General features: G+C 41.3%; 1 long non-coding RNA gene across 1 annotated transcript in view; it reads left to right on the top strand.

Annotated features, from left to right (window-relative positions):
* Positions 1-5,433, top strand: part of LOC120508155 — a 71,427-nt gene extending 65,994 nt beyond the window's left edge. The window contains exon 3 of the long non-coding RNA XR_005628942.1: positions 5,087-5,433. This is a non-coding gene — a long non-coding RNA (uncharacterized LOC120508155). The remainder of the gene's footprint in view (positions 1-5,086) is intronic.
* Positions 5,434-6,000: the final 567 nt, after the last annotated feature.

Below are 6,000 nucleotides of genomic sequence, written 5' to 3' on the forward strand. Positions count from 1 at the left end.
GATAAATCCATAGTGGGAGAACTGCCCATATGTTACAGATTGGCTTAACATGGATGAGGCATTAAATAAACTAAGTCAGAAAAATAAAAACCTTATCAGCTTTATTAGTGTTGAACTCTGTGGCTTCCACTGGGGCTGACACACTTAATTAAAGATGCTCTGGTCTAATTAGGTTGCACATCAAAAATACAAATACAAGTTGGATTTTTTAAAGACCTGTCTGAGCTCCAATTCCCAACGTTGTGAATATTTATTTTATTCAGTTAGTCTCCACCTAGACCAAATGTTGTTAGGTTAGCTAACACAAAATTCAGGGATTGGAGTATTTAGATTTCTTGCATGGAATGAGGCTGGCTCAGATCCTGAATGTCTATATATCTGAGGCAGACAAGTGCAGGCAAGAGAGAAAGACAACTTTATTTTGAATTTTAAATAATTATCTGATTCTATTTGACTGGCTTAATTCTATTGGTGACTAGCTCATGAAGAAATCCATGGCCTTCATTTGTTTTACTACCTGTGGGATTGATTCCCCCGTGGGTCCAGTCCAACCTCCATGGAGGTCAGTGGGACAACTGCCATTGATTCAAGGGAGGATGGTTCAGAATCAATGGGAATGCTGCGTGTCACAATGGGGTGTGTTCCTTCCTTCTACCATCTCCTGTGTTTTAAAAATGGAATTCTCCTTCTGTCAAATTGGGCAGACCTGTCATATGATTTTCTCTGTAGGCAAGGTTGAGCATGGAACTCTGAATTCTTTCCCTCTTTTTTCTGTATATAGTTCTTTTTTGATTGATAAGGAACTCTGGAACTTGTCAGCCATTTGCTGCATTTTTAAGAGTTTTTTTTTTCTTTAATTTGTAAATTTGTAATTTTCCTTTATGCAAGTTGCAGCTTCTTCTGACATCAGTGACTTCTTGTGATCTTGTGTCAGGACAGCCTCAGGTTCACCTTCCATCTACCAGCAATAATTTTCATTCCTGGTGATAGCATTTGTCAATCCTAAATCACCATGAACAAAATGCTGCTATTTCTAATGCCTAACCAGATAATTATTGCTCAGCCAAACACATATTGGCTGGAAACAGGTATGATGTGAGAGCATTTCTAAACATTTTTGTTAATGGAAAATGGAAGACCATACATAGCCTTTCAGAATCCATCATTGATTTCTGGTCCTGTTTTGGTAGCTTGAAATCTTAAGTGACACGTGGACCTCCCTCAGTGACAGATGTGGGAGAGATCAGCAGCATGAGGCCTGTGGCTCTGGTTGATTTTACTCAGTTTGTGAAGCTTGGATCAATGTGTTGGCAAATGGACACCTAAAAAGAGCTGGGTGGCCACAGTGCTAAGTCTGGCCTCATTTACAACTGTGAACACAGCAATATTTCCCAAATATTATCCCTGTCACATCCTATTGTGGAGGTGTTTTGCTTTTGCACATTCAGTGTTAACATTAATTTTTTAGCCTGGGCTCTTTCTGGTCTGCCTTTTGCAGTTTGCTGCAGCAGGATTGGTTGCTGGAACAGGATAGTGGAGTAATGTAAAACTGTTTTTTGAGAAAGGAGACAGACAATTCTGATTTATTGAGAGTGACTTAGTGCTAAATGGAGTGCAACTCCAGCCTTGAGCTATTTTGGCTTTGTTTCCTGCTTTGCTCATGGTATGTGTGCATCTGAGTGTGTACATCCCTACGAATCCAGATCCCACCCTGGAGCTGAGGAAAGCAGCTCAGTCTCCTTGCTCAAACACTGAGCCACCCAGAGACAGCTGAGTGCCCTCAGTAGATGTGATGCCTCAGTGGCTGAGCTACTCTTTTCAATAATTTCTGCTGAACAAACCTGCAGTACTGACACAAACTGTCCCCACATTCTGTGCCCTGTGACTGAGAGCAGTTTCAGGATCCACATTCTGCATTATCTGCCTGACTCAGGACATAAATCCAGCTGCAGTAGGTGCTCCAAGGCAGTGTGACACGGGAGGTGCATTCCTGCCAGGAGCCATCCTGTGGAGACACTGGAGAGCATCATCAGCCTGCCAAGGGCTTACCTGTGTGGGCAGGGGGTGGCACTGCCAACGTGGTCACCCCTGCAGCTTTCAAGATCCTCTTTGCTTGGAGACCAGGCTCATGATTTTATTTATCTCAAGCTGGATAGTACTGAATGCCAAGCAGCTGCAATCAGTGCTGTGATTTGCTGCTTCTCGCGGTGTTCTGCTGTTTTCAGGTTCTTGAGAGAGGAAAGGTTTGGTGCATAAATTGTGAGCCATGACAGGGAGTGTGGCCTTGCGTGTTTTACTGTTGGCATCAGCCATCTCAGAATGGAGTGGCAGCTTTATCAGGGAATATCCAGCATTTTTTTTCAGATGAAGTTAGACATTTAGGAATAGATGCACCTCTTTCTACTTTCTGAACATACATTTTCTTATGGCACCTTACGGAGCTCATTTTAAACCCTGCTTCAGGGCAAAAATATTTATGGCATACTTTAAATAAAACATATTATGTGTTTTGTACAAACATATGTATCATTGTCCCCCTTGCTGGAGCTGATATAATTTCTGACACCAAGTGCTGTGCCTCATGCAAAATTCATGACATGTCATTGAATAAGAATGAATGTTCCTTTAAAATACAAGCTTTCCAGCCATGATAACCACTTAGTTTTCAGTTTCAGGAACCAAAATCCTTCCTTGCTGTGACTGTTTGAGTGAAACACAGTGTCAGTGAGTGGCAGCTTCAGAGTCTGGTGGCAGGTTGAGCATGGTTTTCTCCTGCAGATGGTTCTTTTTTACTTCTAAGTCAATGGCATTTGTTGATCTATATTGAAGATAAATCATCCCTTAGAGTAGCAATGGTCAGTGAATGCTTGTCTCACTTGTGGATATATAAGAATCCCATTATTAAAAAGCTTTCAATACTGAAACTCTTAATTTCTAATTCTTATTTATAAAGAGAGGAAAAAAATAGTTCTGCCAACAACATACATGTGGTGGAAAATTACCATAAAATCATAATGTGCTGCTGCAGGGTGTTACAGGCATAAATTAAAGACTGAATTAAGACTGAGGGGAGACTCATCACAGTTACACCTTCCTTGCTGAAGGGAAGAAGAAGGGCAGGCCCTGATCTCTGCTCTGTAGGACAGGGCTGAGGGAATGGGCTGAAGTTGTGTCAGAGGAGGTTTTGGTTGGATGTTAGATAAAGATTCTTCTCCCAGTGAATGCTGGGGCACTGAACAGGCTCCCCAGGAAATTGTCAGGGCCCCAAGGGTGCCTGAGCTCCAGGAGTGTGGACAACACTCCCACGGACAGGGTGGGATTGGGGTTGGACCAGGAATTGGACTCAATGACCTTATGTGTCCCTTCCAACTCAGTATTTTCTGTGATTTTGTAAATCTGCTTTGCCCTTAGCACTCTTCAAGCAGTAGAAGTGGTCCTCAACCTCAAGGATGAACAAAATGAACAAATAAAAAAGCACAAAGATAGTGGAGAAATAAATGCTGAATTGAGAGGGAGAAAAAGACCCAACAAAACAAACAACAAAGCCCAGTGTTTTGGACGGGTCGAGGAGAAGAGCAGTGCCAGGCAGTGTGTTCTGGAAAGAACCTGTGCTGGCCTGGGCTCCTCTGCTCACTCTCCAAAGGCAGCAGCCTCTGCTGCGAGGTGATGCTGGTCACTCTTGTATCTGTGGAGCCAAGGAGCAGCTTAGGAGTTCATTCTGTCAGCTCCTCAGCAGCTTCATCTCTGCTGCTGTGGTGGAGGTGCTGGAGAGTCGCCCTTAGAGGTGACTTCAAGGCCACAGAACAACATGATTACATTTTGAACAGCTCAGGGGGTGATTAAAGCTTAACTTTAAAAAGGAAATATGAGTTAAAAATTAAAGATTGGAAAATCAAGACTAAGTTTAAAATAAAAGCACTGTTCTTGCCCCTTCCTGGCCTAGCTGTGCCATTCACAGAGTGTGATTTGTGGTGCTTGAAGATGCCTGGGACATGGATTTTTGCAGGGAAAAAATTGGCTTTTTCTGTGGCTGAGGAGCAGGCTGGCTGGCACTGTGCATCCATGGTGATTTCTAAGGCCATGTGTTGTATCACTTTGAAGGCCCAGTACTGTGACAACTCCTGCCCCTTCAAACCACTCTGGGGTGTTGGTGAGACACAGCAAAGCCTATTGAGTGCCATTAGCTGTAAAGGCTGAGAGTGTTGTCTCTCACATGAGCAGCAACATCATCTCCTTGTGCAGAAAATCACTGCTCTGACACACCTGGCTCCATCTCCCTGCCATTAAACCCATTAATACAACAAATGGCATTTTATAATAAATACCTGTCATTTCCATGATTTTAACTGGTCTTTTGATTTGTTTCCCATTTTATGTTGTTTAGACAGACTGATTTAGACAGTTAAAAATCCACTTAACCATGATACATTGTGGCTGCCTGACAGACAATAACATTGATATATATGACTAGATGAGTCTCTAATTAGATTTTGGCAGCACTGTCACAGTCAGGGAAAGTTTCCACAAGTACTCCATTGAAATGTTATTTTATGCAACCTCATGGAACTAAGGCCATTTTTAATTAAGCAGGTCTCCTCAAAAAGATGTTAAACTTAATGTCATTTTTTTAAGTGGCCTCTGCCCTTGCAGTGTCTGTCTTCTCAAATATACTCTTTGGTAGCATGACTTAAAATACATATTGAAAAAAGTACATAAAGCAGACAAAAATAGGTTAAAAAAAGTGAATCTTGCCCTGGATGTTATATTTAAAATTAGTTGTAAACATGGAAGAAACAGTAATTTGATAAATTATCACTGTTCTTTATATAGGAAAGGAAAAATGTAGAATCAGGGACTGATTATGTGATTATATAATAATATTAATATTCTGTAAATCTCAGCTTTTATGAACACTTCAAAGTAACTATAGAACAGAAAAGACTATTAAGCAAATGGGAAACCTATTTCCAATTACACCTCTCTAAAATACTTCAGGTGGATACCAGTGCAATATAAATGTGATATAAGTGCATAGAGCTATGCTGCAATTAATGGAGATGCACATCATCTTTCTTCTGTCCTCCAGACCTGCCCTGGGCTGGGAGTTGGAGTCTGCATCCCTTGACTTCACACTTGCCATGGCTGCTGCAAATGAAAGATGTGAAAGGGGTGATCAGGTTTTCTCTTCTGGAGCTGGGCTCTTGGTGAGGTTTCACCGTGATTGTAGAGAGCAGAGCACAAGATCTGGAGTGTAACCTGGGAGTGTCCAACTCACCCACTGACAGACAAGTTAAAGAAAAGATTTTCCTATGGATGCTCACAGCTCAGGGAAAACCAAACCATAAATGTACTTATGTATCCTGATATTTAATGAATAGAGATCCCTTTGTTCCTAAGTAGATGTTGAGACATCTCTAATGATGCTGTTGGAGTTGTGTGGATTTCTCTATGTGAAGAAAAAAAAATGAGTGGGAGGAGAGTGGTACTGTGGGAAGGGCCAGGATGTCTGGAGTATATTGAATGTTTTCCAATTGCATCAATTTCAATGGCAGCAGGACTTTTTTTTTTTTGTTGATTCTATAGCAATGAATCCTCTAATAAGCAAAACAAGGGCTGTTGGACAGTCATTGATGTCTTCTGCAATTTTGATTGAATGTTTTCCAATTGCATCACTTTCAATGGCAGCAGGACTTTTTTTTTTTTTCTGTTGATTCTATAGCGATGAATCCTCTAATAAGCAAAACAAGGGCTGTTGGACAGTCATTGATGTCTTCTGCAATTTTGTCATTAATTGCAAGAAGTGCAGAATTTGACCTGGTTTTCTCTATACATATCACTGAGGAGGTCAGTCTGTGCATTTGCCTATGCAAAAAGGTTACTGGAATAATTTCAAGTGTGAAGGCAGAATGTGTCATACCAATGTCCTGTGTGGGTACACGGTGCCCTTTAAAGCAGAGTCAGTTTGTGGCTCATTTTCATACAAAAATAATACATGTGAAA

Source organism: Passer montanus, unplaced genomic scaffold (assembly GCF_014805655.1).
Source record: "Passer montanus isolate IOZ18808 unplaced genomic scaffold, ASM1480565v1 scaffold45, whole genome shotgun sequence".
Taxonomy (NCBI): Eukaryota; Metazoa; Chordata; class Aves; order Passeriformes; family Passeridae; genus Passer; species Passer montanus.